The sequence below is a fragment of the Giraffa tippelskirchi genome, chromosome X (assembly GCF_054371585.1).
Source record: "Giraffa tippelskirchi isolate mGirTip1 chromosome X, T2T-mGirTip1v1.2.pri, whole genome shotgun sequence".
Classification (NCBI taxonomy): domain Eukaryota; kingdom Metazoa; phylum Chordata; class Mammalia; order Artiodactyla; family Giraffidae; genus Giraffa; species Giraffa tippelskirchi.
Genome location: NC_137289.1, coordinates 70302555 through 70320359, shown reverse-complemented (window position 1 = coordinate 70320359; position 17805 = coordinate 70302555). Strand labels below are relative to the sequence as shown.

General features: G+C 34.6%; 1 non-coding gene across 1 annotated transcript; it reads right to left on the bottom strand.

Moving 5' to 3' along the window:
• Positions 1-12260: 12260 nt before the first annotated feature.
• Positions 12261-12364, bottom strand: LOC145537265 (U6 spliceosomal RNA). Its single transcript, XR_014076293.1, has one exon. It is a non-coding gene; the product is annotated as a U6 spliceosomal RNA (small nuclear RNA).
• Positions 12365-17805: the final 5441 nt, after the last annotated feature.

Here is a 17805-nt window from a genome sequence, read left to right as displayed (position 1 = left end):
TCTGTTCTCTTTTTAATATTTATCCACTTTGGCAAAAAAATGTCAATTTATCTTGACTGGAGAGATACTAGATTTATTGATCCTCTCTATAATATATTTTCTTCCTATTTCATTAAGTTTTCAAATAATTTTGTCATTTCTTTCTATTTTTTTCTTTATTCTGTTTTTGAGCTCATTGATTTCAGCCTACCTTATAATATAAATACCTAAGTAGTTCTATGTACCACTACACCTGTTGTTGTTCAGTCATTCAGTCATGTTCAACTCTTTGTGACCTCATGGACCACACCACGTCAGGCTTCCCTGACCTTCACCATCTCCCAGAGCTTGCTCAAACTCATATCCATTGAGTTGGTGATGCCATCCAACCATTTCATCCTCTGTCACACCCTTCTCCTCCTGCCTTCAGTCTTTCCCAGCATCAGGGTCTTTTCCAATGAGTCAGTTCTTCACATCAGGTAGCCAAAGTATTGGAGCTTCAGCTTCAGCATCAGTCCTTCCAATGAATATTCAGGATTTATTTCCTTTAGGATTGACTGGTTTGATCTGCTTGCTGTCCAGAGGACTCTCGAGAGTCTTCTCCAAACCACGGTTCAAAGGCATTAATTTTTTGGTGCTCAGTCTTCTTTATGGCCCCACTCTCACATTTGTACATGACTACTGGAAAAAATCATAGCTTTGACTGTACTGCCCTTTGTCCGTCTAGTCAAGGCTATGGTTTTTTCCAGTGGTCATGTATGGATGTGAGAGTTGGACAGTGAAGAAAGCTGAGTGCCACAGAATTGATGCTTTTGAACTGTGGTGTTGGAGAAGACTCTTGAGAGTCCCTTGGACTGCAAGGAGATCCAATCAATCCATCCTAAAGGAGATCAATCCTGGGTGTTCATTGGAAAGACTGATGTTGAAGCTGAAACTCCAGTGCTTTGGTCACCTCATGTGAAGAGTTGACTCATTGGAAAAGACCCTAATGCTGGGTAGGATTGGGGGCAGGAGGAGAAGGGGACAACAGAGGATGAGATGGTTGGATGGCATCACAGATTCGATGGACATGGGTTTGGGTGGACTCCAGGAGTTGGCGGTGGACAGAGAGGCCTGGTGTGCTGCAGTTCATGGGGTCGCAAAGAGTTGGACACGACTGAGCGACTGAACTGACCTTTGTCAGGAAAGCAATGTTTTATAAAGTAAAGCTTTTTTTTTTTTAATTTATTTATTTTAGTTGGGGGCTAATTGCTTTACAATATTGTAGTGGTTTTTGCCATACGTTGACATGAATCAGCCATGGGTTTACATGTGTTCCCCATCCTGAACCCCCCCTCCCACTTCCCTCCCAATCCCATCCCTCTGGGTCATCCCATTGCCCTAGCCCTGAGCATGTGTCTCATGCATCGAACCTGAAATGGTGTTCTGTTTCACATATGATAATATACATGTTTCAATGCTATTCTCTCAGATCGTCCCACCCTCACCTTCTCCCAGAGTCCATAATACTGTTCTATGCATCTGTGTCTCTTTTTCTGTCTCTCATACAGGGTTATCATTACCATCTTTCAAATTCCATATATATGCATTAGTATATTGTATTGGTGTTTTTCTTTCTGGCTTACTTCACTCTGTATAATGGGCTCCAGTTAAAACACTGTCTAGATTTGTCATAGCTTTTCTTCCAAGGAACAAGCATCTTTTAATTTCATGGCTGCAGTCACAGTCAACAGTGATTTTGGAGCCCATGAAAATAAAATCAGCCACTGTTTCCATTGTTTCCCCATTTATTTGCCATAAAGTGATGGGACCAGATGCCATGATCTTCATTTTTTTGAATGTTGAGTTTTAAGCCAGTTTTTTCACTCTCTTCTTTCACTTTCACCGAGAGGCTCTTTAGTTCTTCTTCACTTTCTGCCATAAGGGTGGTGTCATCTGCATATTGATATTTCTCCTGGCAATCTTGATTCCATCTTATACCTCATCCAGGCCAGCATTTCACATGATGTACTCTGCATATAATTTAAATAAGCAGGGTGACAATATACAGTCTTGCCATACTCCTTTCCCAATTTGAAATCAGTCCATTGTAAACAGCAATATTGCATAGGAAACTGGAATGTTAGGTCCATGAATCAAGATAAATTGGAAGTGGTCAAACAAGAGATGGCAAGACTGAACATTGACATTTTAGGAATCAGTGAACTAAAATTGACAGGAATGGGCGAATTTAATTCAGATGACCATTATATCTACTACTTGGACAAGAATCCCTTAGAAGAAATGGAGTAACCTTCATAGTCAACAAAAGAGTCTCAGATGGAGTACTTGGGTGCAATGATTGTGTAGTCATATTTTTGTATGTAGTGTTTCTATTTTCTTCAAGCTTTATTTTCATTATTATTTCTTCTTCAACAATAAATTACTTACAAGTATGTTCTTAGCTTCATATGCATGAGAATATTTAACATTATCTCAATTTTTGGTTTTCTAAATTAATTTTATTGTTATCAGAGAACGTGGATTTTTTTTATTCTATTCCTTTGATATTTATTGGAACTCAATCTCTGGTTTAGTATGTGGTTACTTCTCATAAATGGACAGTGTGTGCTTTAAGATAGCATATATTTTGCAGTTATTTGTTGCAGTGTTTTATGATATCAGGTTAAATTTTCTGTGTTATTCCATCAGTTACAGGGAGAAGTGTTAGAATTTCCTACTCTGATAGCATATTTTTTTCCCCCTCATAGCTGTGTGTTTCTGCTTTCTGTATTTTTAGATGCATACAAATCAGTGGTGTGCTGGTAATTGTTAGAAAATCAGTTTTCTGCAAAGAAAACAATGCTCTCATTTGCAGTATTTGCTAATTTTTATAGTTCAAATGATCTCATCCAGCTGTCAACCTAAGGTCAGTAAGTGCTGATATGAGAAAATATTAGTTCTTGGTTAATTGAACATACATGTGTGTGCATGTGTGTGTATTGGCATGCTATTAATACTTCTAATCCAGCTTTCTTTTGTTAGCATTTACCTGGTATGCCTTTTTCTATTATTTCATGTTCTAATTTTGTATACCTTATATTTAAATACGTTTCTTGTAAATAGCACATGTTTCGATTTTATTTTGTATCTATGTTTACCATATTTATAATTGTGACTTAAATTACTGAATTATTTTAATTGATTTCAATTATTTGATTTTGTGTTTTAATTCCCTACCTTTTTATTTCTCTATTTTTATCTCTCTTCTCTTTTACTTAGTTTTGTTTTTTCATTTTGCTTATTTGCATTCTGCTAGTTTGGAAACAATAATATCTGTTTTTACCATTTTAATGGTTACTCTGGACATTTTAACATGTATATTTAATCAAAATTGGAAACCTTCTTACAAAAAAAAATATATACAAGTTCCCAAGAAAATGTTAACCTTGATAACTACTCTTTTGACAAATTAAATTATGCTTCCATGTGTTAAATGTTTTCTACTTTTATCCTGGTAAAGTTATATTTCAAACAATGAATGTTTGTTTACATATAATTACACGTTTGCCATTTTGTTACATACATTATTCCTTCTTGTATCTCAAAATACAATTAATGACCTTCAATAGCACTTGTATCCAACTTAATTTTACTACTTCAAGATCAGGAAGCATTTCAAATTCTCACAAGTTTTATCCAACATATTATTTCAATTGTATTTTTTTCTGAAAAGTAAAAATATGTCCTCTGTTTTACACTACTGATTTTTCCTCATTCATAGTGAAATTGTAAGACAAAAAATAACATTTAAGAAGATATTGTGAAAATCATTCAAATCACCTTGATTTTTATAGCCAATGTTTTTGTTTTTGTTTTTTTCACTTTTATTATTATAATAGGTCCTAAGGAGCATAATCAAATAAATATTTTTACGATATATGCTGGTATATACTCATATGATATACAATTTTTTTACATTTTGCAACATATGAATAAAAGAGAATTTAAATGACAATAAATAAGCATGTCTACTGATTCTCCTTTTCATATTACCTCATTACACAAGTTATATAATATTAATAGTACATTTAAAGTTTTAATCTAGATTCTTAGTAGAATGCAGTTTAGGTTCTAAATTATATCATCATCTCATGCGTATAGTCGGAGAAGGAAATGGCAACCCACTCCAGTACTCTTGCCTGGAAAATCCTATGGACAGAGGAGCCTGGTAGGCTGCAGTCCATGGGTTCGCTAAGGGTCGGACGCGACTGAGCGACTTCACTTTCACTTTTCACTTTCATGCATTGGAGAAGGAAATGGCAACCCACTCCAGTGTTCTTGCCTGGAGAATCCCAGGGACGGAGGAGCCTGGTGGGCTGCCATCTGTGGGGTCGCACAGAGTCGGACACGACTGAAGTGACTTAGCAGCATGCGTATAGTGATGCTCTCTGTCACAAAACAAAAGAACTTGCAGTTTCAAAAATGTATAATTTTAATCTCCCCATGAAACCCAAAGAAACAAAAATGAAACTGTCTTCTAAAAGGATTGCTAACAAATAAAATAGCTAATATGGTTTACAGTATTTTTTTTTAATAATTGAGGTTTAAAGAGGTAAACATTCCCTTTATATTGATGTGCAAAGAATAAACTTAGAAATAATTTCCTCAGGATCCATGTCATTAGATTATTAGGTTAGGTTAATAAAGTTATTTCTTACATGATCTTTTAATAAAATGGTCTTCTGAATTTATATCTAGCTGGAGAAACTTGGCATCAATGATATATATGATCTAATATCTTTTATTTCTAGTTCAGTTAGCTTTTAAAGCCTATGGAAAATATTCATTTTTATCTTCAGCATCAACAAATTTGTAAAGGCTGGTGGAGAAAAAAGGATTGATATTCCCATATGACCCTCAATTTGGAAGTTCTACAACATTGCCTGATAGATTTAATCAAATCTTATTTGTCTTTGTTATATGTCAAGCAATTCACTATTGTAAATATAAGGAACATGTAATGAATAGCACCGATTTGAAGTAGTCATTATGGCTTTAAGCTCTGTATCCTTAAAGAGTGTGAGCCTGCATAATTTTTAACCAGAAGCAATTTTAAGTGGGAAATATAACATCAGCCTTTAAAACTAGCAGGTGAATTAGAACCAATATAAACTTTAATCTGCTTTGAATACCAGCTCCATGCTTATAAATTTTGTTGGCAGCTTATGAAAGTAAAAGAGTTACAATGGTCTACATTCTCATCAAGCATATATCACAGTAACAGATGAGTTGGTTTATGCTTGAAATTGAATGAATTATATTTTGTATGGTGCAAAACTGAGCATATGGCAAATAAATATTTGGGTTTGATTATGAAACAACACACTTACATTCTATAGCATAATTTAGTCAGTCATGAAGGTTTTAGGGTTGCTAACTAGACAAGTCTGCTTCTTTGATTAACCTTAGAGAAAGTGATCTTTCTTTTTCTTTCTTCCTTCCTTTCTTTTTATTTCTTTTCCGGAAAGCTGATGTAGCAAAATTAATTAGGATGAAAAATTACAAATGGAGAATTCATAATATATAATTCTGCAGTGACATTTTATTCTTTTAGTTCTTATAGAAAGAAAATAGACATTAAACTATGGCTCCATCCTTAATTCATTGTCCCTTAATGGTTCTCTTTATCCCTGGAAGAGTTTCTTTATTCTTTTCCACCTATCTTAGATCTACTCTTCTTCAAATATTAATGCTACATATTAATATTTATATTTTAGTGTTAAATACTATTACTAACAGTAATGTTAATATTTAAATAACGCAGTTCATTTCAAACTAGTATCTTTAGAACTTTTTTTTTTCTTAGGTATCATTTTGATTTTTTTCCAGATCCTCTGAATGTAGGAATTTTTTCCTAATGACATTGTAAGCTTCAGCAGAAAGCTGACACTTTGATCTTGGACTTCCCAGCTTCCAAAACTGTGAAAATAAGCTAATTTTGATTAAGCCATTTAGTCTATGATGTTTTGTTATGGAAACCTTATCTAGGAGATCTTATGCATGAGCTTCTAACCCAAGTGAACAACTGCATGGATGTCCCACAGAAATTCAAACTGAAAATGTGAGATTAGACAAAAATTACTGTCCCACCTCAATCTGTTTGTTTCCAAGTATAACTTATCATATGCAACACTTCAGATCAAGTCATGTAAAACAGAAATCTAGGAGTTATCCTTGATTTCACCTTTCCCCCCACTCATACCTGATTAATGATGAAATCCAAATTTCCAAAGTTTCTATTTTATCATTAATTAAGACTATCTTACTTTCTCCATGTTTCTGCAATGACAACTGAGGTCCAGAGTCCACATTCTTTATTAATTCATTTTAATCTCTCTTTTGTCTGATTTGTCCCTTTCAAAGTTATTCCTCACAGTGAAGTTAGAGTGATTTTTTAAATATAAACTAGATTCTTTAGGGAAACTTTAGATCCACAGAAAATTTGAGCAGAAAATACTGAGAGTTTTCATATATCCTCTCCACATACACATGTACATCCTCCCCCACCATAAAGTTCTTGAACATGAGGGGTACATTTTTAAAAATACATGAACCAACATTGACACATCATTATCACCAAAGTATATAGTTTATACTAGAGGTATTTCTTGGTGTATATTTCATGGATTTTTATAAATACATAATATAATGTATGCAATATTATAGTTTCATACAGAATAGTTTCAATTCTATAAAACTCATTTCCAGAATGTTATGTCTTTGAAATCTTACCTTTGCAGATTGATTTCATTTACTTCGTAATAAATACTTAAGATTTCTCCATGTCTTTTTGTGACTTGATAGTTCATGTGTTCTCAGCACTGAAAAACTGAGATGAGTCACTGTTTGTATGGATGAGTCCCTGTTTATCCATTCACCTGTGGAAGGTAATCTTGGTTGTTTCAACTCATGGCAATAACAGCACTAAAATTTATATTGTATGGATGTACCACTATCCATTCACTTGATGTAGGTAAGCTTGGTTGTTTTTCAGTTTTAGCAATAATGAATAAAACTACTATAAACAAACACATGCACGTGTGTGTGTGTGTGTGTGTGTGTGTGTGTGTACATGAGTTTTAAACTCATTGGGGTAAATACAAAGGAGTTGAAATGGTGGATTTTATAATAAGAATACTTTTATAAGAAACTGTCTTTCATACCATGTCCCACATTTCACAATTTCACACACACATACACAAAAGAACAGAACATCCAAGGCATGTGGGACAATTTTAAAGATGAAATATCTAAAATAAATGTCATAGAAATGTAATGTACAGAATGGTGACTATAGTTAGCATTGTATTGCGTATATGAAAGTTGTTAGAGCTGGTCTTAAAATCTGTCATCACTAAAAAAAAAAAAAATGTTTTAACTATGAGTGGTGATTGATGTTTGGTGATCATTTGCAGTTTATACAAACATCAAATCACATTGTATACCTGAAACAAATACATGTCAGTTATAACTCAATCTTTAAAGAAAAAGTGTAATATACATGTAACTTTATGAAAGAAAGAGAAGAAAGGGACAGAAGAAATATTTGAAACAATAATGACTGAGAATATCCCCCAAATTAATGTCAGACACCAAACTACAGATTCAGAAATCTTAGGATATACCAAGCAGGATAAATTCCCAAAAGGGTATAGGTAAGTATAGCCTCCTCAAATTACAGAAAATAAAATATAAAAAATCCTGAAAGGAGGAAGAGAGGAAAAATCTTATCTATAAAGGAGAAAAGATAAGAAATTGTGAAATGTGGGACGTGGTATGAAGGCAGTTTCTTATAAAAGTATTCTTATTATAAAATCCACCATTTGAACTCCTTTGTATTTACCCTAATGAGTTTATAAATAAGATTTTTCCTCTCTTGCTCCTTTCAGGATTTTTTATCTTTGATTTTCTGTAGTTTGAGGAGGCTATGCTTACCTATACTCTTTTGGGAATTTATCCTGCTTGCTATATTCTAAGCTTTCTGAATCTGTAGTTTGGTGTCTGACATTAATTTGGGGGATATTCTCAGTCATTATTGTTTCAAATATTTCTTCTGTCCCTTTCTTCTCTTTCTTTCTTTCATAAAGTTACATGTATATTACACTTTTTTTTAAAGATTGAGTTATAATTGACATGTATTTGTTTCAGGTATACAATGTGATTTGATATTTGTATAAATTGCAAATGATCACCAAACATCAATCACCACTCATAGTCAAAACTTTTTTTTTTTAGTGATGAAGAATTTTAAGACCAGCTCTAACAACTTTCATATACGCAATACAATGCTAACTATAGTCACCATGCTGTACATTACATTTCCATGACATTTATTTTAGATATTTCATCTTTAAAATTGTCCCACATGCCTTGGATGTTCTGTTCTTTTTGTTTTCAGTCTTTTTCTTCTTTTTAATTTTGGAGATTATTATTGAGATATCCTAAGACTCAGAATTTCTTGCCTCAGCCATGTCCAGTTCAGTTCAGTTGCTCAGTCGTGTCCGACTCTTTGCGACTCCATGAATCGCAGCACGCCAGGCCTCTCTGTCCATCACCAACTCCAGGAGTTTACCCAAACCCATGTCAATCGAGTCAGTGATGCCATCCAATAATCTCATCTTCTGTTGTCCCCTTCTCCTCCTGCCCCCAATCCTTCCCAGCATTAGGGTCTTTTTCAATGAGTCAACTCTTCGCATGAGGTGGCCAAAGTATTGGAGTTTCAGCTTCAACATCAGTCCTTCCAGTGAACACCCAGGACTGATCTCCTTTAGGATGGACTGGTTGGATCTCCTTGCAGTCCAAGGGACTCTCAAGAGTCTTCTCCAACACCACAGTTCAAAAGCATCAATTCTTTGGCGCTCAGCTTTCTTCACCGTCCAACTCTCACATCCATACATGACCACTGGAAAAACCATATCCTTGACTAGACAGACCTTTGTTGGCAAACTAATGTCTCTGCTTTTAAATATGCTATCTAGGTTGGTCATAACCTTCCTTCCAAGGAGTAAGCATCTTTTAATTTCATGGCTGCAATCACCATCAATAAACACATCAAAGACATTCTTCATTTCAGTTACATTGTTTTTGATATTTAGCATTTCTTTTTTGTTCTTTATGAGGATGTCTATCTCTGCTTACACTGCCCATCTGTTTTTGCGTGCATCTGCTTTATCCATTAGAGCCTTTAGCATATTAATTATACTTGTTTTAAATTTCCAGTGTAATAATTACAACTTCTCTTCCATGTCTGTTTCCGATGTTTGCTCTGTCTCTTTAAAGTGTGTGTGTGTGTGTGTGTGTGTGTTTAAGTTTATGTTTGTTGGGTCTTGCAATTTTTGTTTTTAGCAACAAAACATGATGCATTGGATAAAGGAACTTCTCCAAAAAGACCTTTAGTAATACGGTGTTGAGGTATGAGGGGAGGGGATGACGTATGAGGTGGTGAGGCATGAAGGGAGGAGATCTAATACAGTCCTGTGATTAGATGTGAGTCTTTCAGGGAGCTTATGTCTCTGGACTGCAGAATTCACAAGTGTTTCTTAGTTTCTTTGTTTTTTCCCTCACCTTTCAGATGGGACAGATTGCTAGAAAGGGCAGGACTTGGGTATTTTCCTTCCCCTAGGTCAGTTAGCCTACTTCAGTAGATTAGGCTGCAACTAGTTTCTCCTAGGGGCAAACCTCATTTTAAAAAAAAACAAAAACAAAAAAACAGTGCACTGGTGTATTTCAAAATAATTACTTTTTGCTTCCTTACCCAGAAGCTCAATGAAATTTTTATCTGATTTTTACTGTAACAACTGAGTCAAATGCTTGGAGGTAAAACTCACAAAATTGTACCTCCACAATGATTATGTTGCCATAAAGTTTTTGTTTGAGAACTGTCCTCTCTGAGTCCCCAGCAATTCATTCCTTACAGTTCAGGTTTCCCAGGAGTGATTCCTGTGGCATTTTCTGCTCATGTGTCTGCTCAGGTAAGCCATGACTCCCTATATTGTCTGTTTATCTCTCTTATCTTTGGGGCAGTGGTTACTCTGTGTCCTCATCTCTCCTATGAATCCAAGAGACTATATTTTTAGTCTGTTCAACATTTTACCTGTTGTTAAGGTGGAGTGGTGCCTTAAAAGTTTCTGTGTGTGTGTGTGGGGGGGGTAAAACTGGAACGAGGAAATTTATGTTCTTTTTATAAATATCAAATTGCAGTTTTCATTGCTTGTAATAGGAAAGTAACTGACTTTTATATATTAACCTTGTATTTGGCAACCATGATCTTGTCATTAATTAGTTCTGAAAGATTTTGTTTTTGTCAAGTATTTTACATTTTCTACATAGACAATTGTTTTATCTGTGAATAAAGACAGCTTTATTTATTCATTTAGAATATTTACACATCTTATTATTTTTTGCCTTATTGCATTAGATAGAGCTTCCAATATGATATTGAAAAGAGATGGTGTGAAGGGACGTCCTTGTGTTTTTCCTGATCATAGGAAAAGGCTTCTAGTTTTTCATCCTCAACTATAATGTTAGTTATAGATATTTGAGTAGATATGCTTTATGAAGTTGAGGAAACCCCCTCTATTTTTAATTTGCTGAGAGCTTTAACCGTGAATAGATGTATTTTTTTTTTTTTTAATTTGCTGAGAGCTTTAACCATGAATGGGTACTGTTTTCTGTCAAATGACTTTTCTGCTTTCACAGTGATGTGATCATGTGGATTTTCTTATTTTGTCTGCTGATGTGATAGATTAACTGATCTTCAGGTGTTGAACTGACCTTGAACATTTGGAACAAATTTCATTGGATATATATATATATATATATATATATATATATATATATATATATCAGGGCTTCTTTTTGTAGCTCAGTCAGTAAGGAATCTGCCTGCAATGCAGGAGACCCGGATTTGATTCCTGGGTCTGGAAGAAACCCTGAGGAAGGAAATAGCAACCCACTTCAGTATTCTTGCCTGGGAAATCCCATGGACCAGAAGAGCCTGGAGGGCTACAGACCATGGGGTTGCAAGAGTCGGACACGACTTAGCAACTAAACCACCATCATATATATATATATATCACTTGCTTCTAAAATTATTTATACAACTAAAACTATTGTTCTAACATATAGAAACGATACTTAAGGAAAAGGGCCTGGCTGGATCTTAGTTCTACTCCTCAGAATATACATGCCTTGTCATGTGTTTTTGCATATGTTTTGGGGAAGTAAGTAGACATGAAAAGCTGAAGACAATAATGTTACAGCCTCATCTGGCATTTCAGTTATGCTATGCGTATGGCTAGAAAAACTCAAATCACTTTGAAGAGTTTTTAAATTCTGCTCTCTTCCTAACTTCATTTTTCTTTTTATAGCCCTAGAATCGAGTAGCCTCTTGTGCTCCTTAATTCCTCCATCCTCCTAGGTCTGATATGTATAAGTATCATTAAAATAGGATTCTGATCAAGAAAAACAGATGAGAATTTGGAGAAGACAAAATGTGGGGATTATATGAGTCTTCCTAATACTAAAATCACGTTTGCAAGTTTTCCCCTCTATTCTCAATTGTTGTTGTTTTTTCTCTTTCTTTTTTCAGTTTTTATTGGAGTATAGCTGATTTACAATGTTGTGTTAGTTTGAAGTACAACAAAGTGAATCAGTTACACATATACATAGATCTACATTTTTTAGATTGTTTTGCCATACAGGCCATTACAGAGTATTGAGTAGCATCACCTGTGCTTTACTTATTCATTATCTATTTTGTAAAATATAGAAACTTCCCAATCTCTCAACTTATTCCTCTCTCCTTTACACTCTGGAAACCTTAAGTTTCTTATTCTTTATTTATTTATTTTTTTCTATATCCATGACTGTATTTCAGTCTTATAAATAAACTCATTTGTATCTCTTTTTTTAGATCATATGTATGATTGATATCATACATTCCATTTTTCTGTGCCTTACTTACTTCACTTAAAATGACAATCTCTACATTCATCTATATTGCTGCAAATGGCATTATTTTGTTCTTTTTATGGCTGAGTAGTATTCCACTATATATAGTATCACATATTCTTTATTTTTCTGTTGTTGATGGGCATTTAGTTTGCTCCTATGTCCTGGCTATTGTAAATAGCAATGAAATGAATTTTGGGGTGCACACATCACTTTTCTCATTGTTAAAATTTTTAATTGGAAGATAATTGCTTTACAATGTATTGATTTCTATTGTATGCCAAAATATATACATAGGATGCTTTACAAATTTGCATGTCATACTTACATGGGGGCCATGATAATCTTCTCTGTATCTTTCCAATTTTTGTTTATGTGTTGCTGAAATGACCATGCTTGTACCTTTTTCAACTATGGTTTTCTTCAGATATATGCCCAGGAGTGGGATTACCAAATCACTTGTTAATTCTATTTTTATTTCTTAAAGGAACCTCCATACTGTGATCAGTGCAAAGAAATAGAGGAAAACAATAGAATGGAGAAGACTAGAGATCTCTTCAAGAAAATTAGAAATACAAAGGGAACATTTCATGCAAAGATGGGCTCAATAAAGGACATAAATGATATGGACCTAATAGAAGCAGAAGATATTAAGAAGAGGTGGCAAGAAAACACAGAAGAACTGTACAAAAAAGATCTTCATGACCCAGATAATCACGATGCTGTGATCACTCACCTAGAGCCAGACATCCTGGGATGTGAAGTCAAGTGGGCCTCAGGAAGCATCACTATGAACAAAGTTTGTGGAGGTGATAAAATTCCAGTTAGGCTATTTCAAATCCTAAAAGATGATGCTGTGAAAGTGTTGCACTCAATATGTCAGCAAATTTGGAAAACTCAGCAGTGGCCACAGGACTGGAAAAGGTCCATTTTCATTCCAATCCCAAAGAAAGGCAATGCCAAAGAATGCTCAAACTACCACACAATTTCACACATGTCACATGCTAGTAAAGTAATGCCCAGAATTCTTCAAGCCAGGCTTCAGCAATGCATAAACCGTGAACTTCCAAATGTTCAAGCTGGATATAGAAAAGGCAGCAGAACCAGAGATCAAATTGCCAACATCTTTTGGATCATTGAAAAAGCAAGAGAGTTTCAGAAAAACATCTATTTCTGCTTTATAGAATGCGCCAAAGTCTTTGACTGTGTGGATCACAATAACCTGTGGAAAATTCTGAAAGAGATGGAAATACCAGACCACCTGACCTGCCTCTTGAGAAATCTGTATGCAGGTCAGGAAGCAACAGTTAGAACTGGACATGGAACAACAGACTGGTTCCAAATAGGAAAAGGAGTACGTCAGGGCTGTATATTGTCACCCTGCTTATTTAACTTATATGCAGAGTACATCATGACAAATGCTGGGCTGGATGAAGCATAAGCTAGAGTCAAGATTGCTGGCAGAAACATCAATAACCTCAGATATGCAGATGACACCACCCTTATGGCAGAAAGTGAAGAAGAACTAAAGGGCCTATTGATGAAAGTGAAAGAAGAGAGTGAAAAAGTTGCCTCAAAACTCAACATTCAGAAAACTAAGATCATGGCATCCAGCCCCATCACTTCATGGCAAATAGATGGAGAAACAGTGGAAACAGTGGCAGGTTTTATGTTTGTGGTTCCAAAATCACTGCAGATGGTGATTGCAGCCCTGAAATTAAAAGACACTTGCTCCTTGGGGGAAAAGTTATGACCAACCTAGATAGCATATTAAAAAGCAGAGACATTACTTTGCCAGCAAAGGTCCTTCTAGTGAAGGCTATGGTTTTTCCAGTAATCATCTAGGAATGTGAGAGTTGGACTATAAAGGAAACTGAGCACTGAAAAATTGATGCTTTTGAACTGCGGTGATGGGGAAGACTCTTGAGAGTCCCTTGGACTGCAAGGAAATCGAAACAATCAATCCTAAAGGAAATCAGTCCTTAGTGTTCATTGGAAGGTCTGATGTGTAAGCTGAAACTCCAATACTTTGGCCACCTGATGCGAAGAACTGATGCATTTGAAAAGACCCTGATGCTGGGAAAGATTGAAGGCGGAAGGAGAAGGAGACGACAGAGGATGAGATGGTTGGATGGCGTCACTGACTCAATGGACATAAGTTTGGGTAATCTCCATGAGTTCATCATGGACAAGGAGGTCTGGCATTCTGCAGTCCATGGGATCACAAAAAGTCAGACATGACTGAATGACTGAACTGAACTGATTCTGACTGGTGTGAGGTAATACCTCATTTTAGTTTTGATTTGCATTTCTCTAGTAATTAGTGATATTGAGCATCTTTTCGTGTGCTTTTTAGCCATCTGATGTTTTCTTTGGATAAATGTCTAGATGTTCCATCCATTTTTTTGACTTTTTTATTTTTATATGTTTGTTTGTTGATATTGAGCTGCATGAGCTGTTTGTATAGTTCAAACCTCTTATCAAGATGATAATGAAATAAGCCTCTGGACCAGTCTCACCCACAGGAGGCATGCACTAGAAGCAAAAGGAACTAAGATCTTTCAGCCTACATAAAGAAGACTGCAAACACACTGTTTGACAAAATGAAATGACAAAGAAATATGTTGCAGATGAAAGAGCAAGACAAAAACCTATAAGACAAACTAAATGAAGAGGAGATAGCGGTGTTTCTGAAAAAGAATTCACAGTAATGATAGCTAAGATGACTCAAGATCTCAGAAATAGAATGAAAGCATGGATCAAGAAGATATAAATTTAACAAAGACCTAGAATAACTAAGGAACAAACAAAACGATATACACAAGAAAATAACTGAAATGGAAAAATACATCAGAATAAATCAAAAGGAGAATAATTGATACAGAGGAAAAGATAAATGACCTGGAAGACAGAATGGTAAAAATCTCTGCCATGAAGCAGAATAAAGAAAAAAAGAAAAAGAAAAGAAATTAGGACAGCCTCAGAGACCTCTGGGACAACACTAAATACAGCAACATTAAAATTATAGGGGTCCCGGAAGAAGAAGGAAAAGAGAAAGAGCCTGAGAAAATGTTTGAAGAAATCATAGTGGAAAACTTCCCTAACATGGGAAAAGAAATAGTCACCTAAGTCCAGGAAGTGCAGAGAGTCCTGTACAGGAGAAGGAGAAACATTCTGAGACACATATTTATCAAGTTAAGAAAAATTAAATACAATGAAAATATTAAAATTGCAATGGAAAAGCAGCAAATAACATAAAAGGGAATCCCCATAAGGTTATCAACTGATTTTAGAGCAGAAATTTTGCAATCCAGAAGGGTGTGGTGGGATATATTTAAAGTGATAAAAGGGGAAAACCTACAACCAAGAAAACTATACCCAGCAAGGCTCTCATTCAGATTTGATGGAGAAATCAAAAGCTTACAGCAAGCAAAAGCTTAGAGAATTCATCACCACCAAACAAGCTTTACAACAAATGCTAAAGGGACTTCTCAAGGCAAGAAATACTAGAGAAAAAAATAAAAGAGGAAGGGAATAAAAACGACCTTCAAAAACAAACCCAAAGCAGTTAACAAAACATTGTGTGTTTTTTTGTAATACTTAATTTTTAATACATTTTTTCAATTCAATTTGCTAATATTTTATTCTGGATTTTTATAACTATATTTCTGAGAGATAGTAATCTGTATTTTTGTTTTCTTTTAATGTCCTTGTCTAGTTTGATATTATGACAGTCTTCACTTCATTAAATAAGTTAGGAATTATCATCTCTGTTGCTATCTTCTGGGAGAGGTCATAAAGAAGTGACATAATTTCTTACTTAACTAGTTAATATTATTCATCAGTGAACCCATCTATACATCGTTTCTTTCTCTTTCTCACTTACTCTTTTCTTGCCGTCCTTTCTTCCTTTTTTTTTTTTTTGGTAAAAATTGCTAGTTGTTGATTGAAAAATATATATACATATATATACCTATTTTCCTGGTGGCTCAGATGATAAAGAATCCACCTGCAATGCGATAGACCTGGGTTTAATCCATGGGTTAGGAAGATTCCCTGGAGTAGGACATGGCAACCCACTCCAGTATTCTTTTCCAGAGAATCCCCATGGACAGAGGAGCCTGATGGGTTACAGTCCATGGGGTTGCAAAGAGTTGGACATGACTGAGCGACTAAGAACAGCACATAGGCCTACTCAGATTGTCTATTTCCTTCATGTGTGAGTTTTAGCAGTTGGTGTCTTGCAAATAATGAGTCATTTCAACTGGATTATACATTTTGTGGGCATAGAAATGTTCATAATATGCTTTTATTATCCTTGTGTAATGTTCAAGGATGTGCAATAGTGGTCCTCCTTTATGTTTCTGATATTTGTAATTTATGCTTTTTTTTTTTTAGCCTGGATAAACCTTTATCAATCCTGTTAATCTTTTCAAAGAACTATCTTTTGATATCATTGTTTTTCTCTATAAATCTCTAGTCTTCAATTTCATGGATTTATATTCTATTGTTTTTCTTTTCTTTTTTTCTATTTATTTTGGATTTAACCAGCTTCTCTTTTTTTTTAGTTGCCTAAGTTTGGGACATAGATTATTTATTTTATATCTTTCTTCTTTCCTAATAAATGCTTTCAATACTATACATTTTCCTTAAGCACTACTTCTTTTGTACTTTATAACTTTTGGATTGTGTTTTAATTTTCTTTTTTTTTTTTTTTTTTACACTTGCATTGTTTCTATCTTTTGGCTCTAGTGAACAATGCTGCTATGAACACAGGTGTACAAATATCCATTTAAGACCTTGCTTTCAGTTCTTTGGGGTATGAACCCAGAAGTGGAATTGTTGGATCCTATGATAATTCTATTTTTCATTTTTTAAGGAACTGATTTAACTTATTTTTAACAGGAACAATATTCTTTCCCCACCCCCCTCCCGCCTCTCACATCCGTATTTAGTGGATTGTAAAAATCATCTTTATTGAAGTATAATAGACACACAATATGTATACTACCTATATAATAATTTTCATTTAGCTAAAATTATTCTTAAATTTCTGAAAATTTTCCTTGGGCCATATGCTATTTGCAAATGTGTTGTCTAATGTCCAAGTAGTTTGGGATTTTCCAGTTATTTTCCTGTATTGAATTTTGGGTTAATATCACTGTGGCCTGACAGCTTACATTTTATGGTTTCTAGAATTTTACATTTGTTAATGTAATTTATGGCAGAATGTGGTAAATCTTGGCAAATGTCTCATGTGAGCTTGAGAAAAATATACATTCTGCTGCAAGTAGTCTATAAAGTCAAATGCAATTGATTGATAGAGCTATTGAATCCAACCATGTCCTTACTGATTTTCTGCCTTCTGAATTTGTCAATTAGTGATAGAGGTGTGTTGAAGTCTCCAAGTACAATAGTATATACATCCATTTCTCCTTGGAATTCCATCAATGTGTGTCTCATGCATTTTGGCACTCCATTGTGAAGATTGTTAGGTCTTCTTGGAGACTGTGTCTATTATTGTTATATTATGCCCATTTTCATGTTTGATAATTTTTTCTGGCTTCTAATATGTGTTGTCTGAAACTAGTATAGCTACTCCAGCTTTCTTTTGATTAGTATTAGCATGATATATTTTACTCCACCCCTTTTCTATTAACTTGTATGTATCTTTATATTTAAAGTGGGTTTCTTTTAGACAAAAGATAGTTGATCTTGATTTTGCATTCACTTTGACAATCAACTGGTCTTTTAATTGATTGGTTATTTATTATCACATTGGAATCATTGGCATTTACAGTGATTATTGATATAATAAATTAATATTGCCTT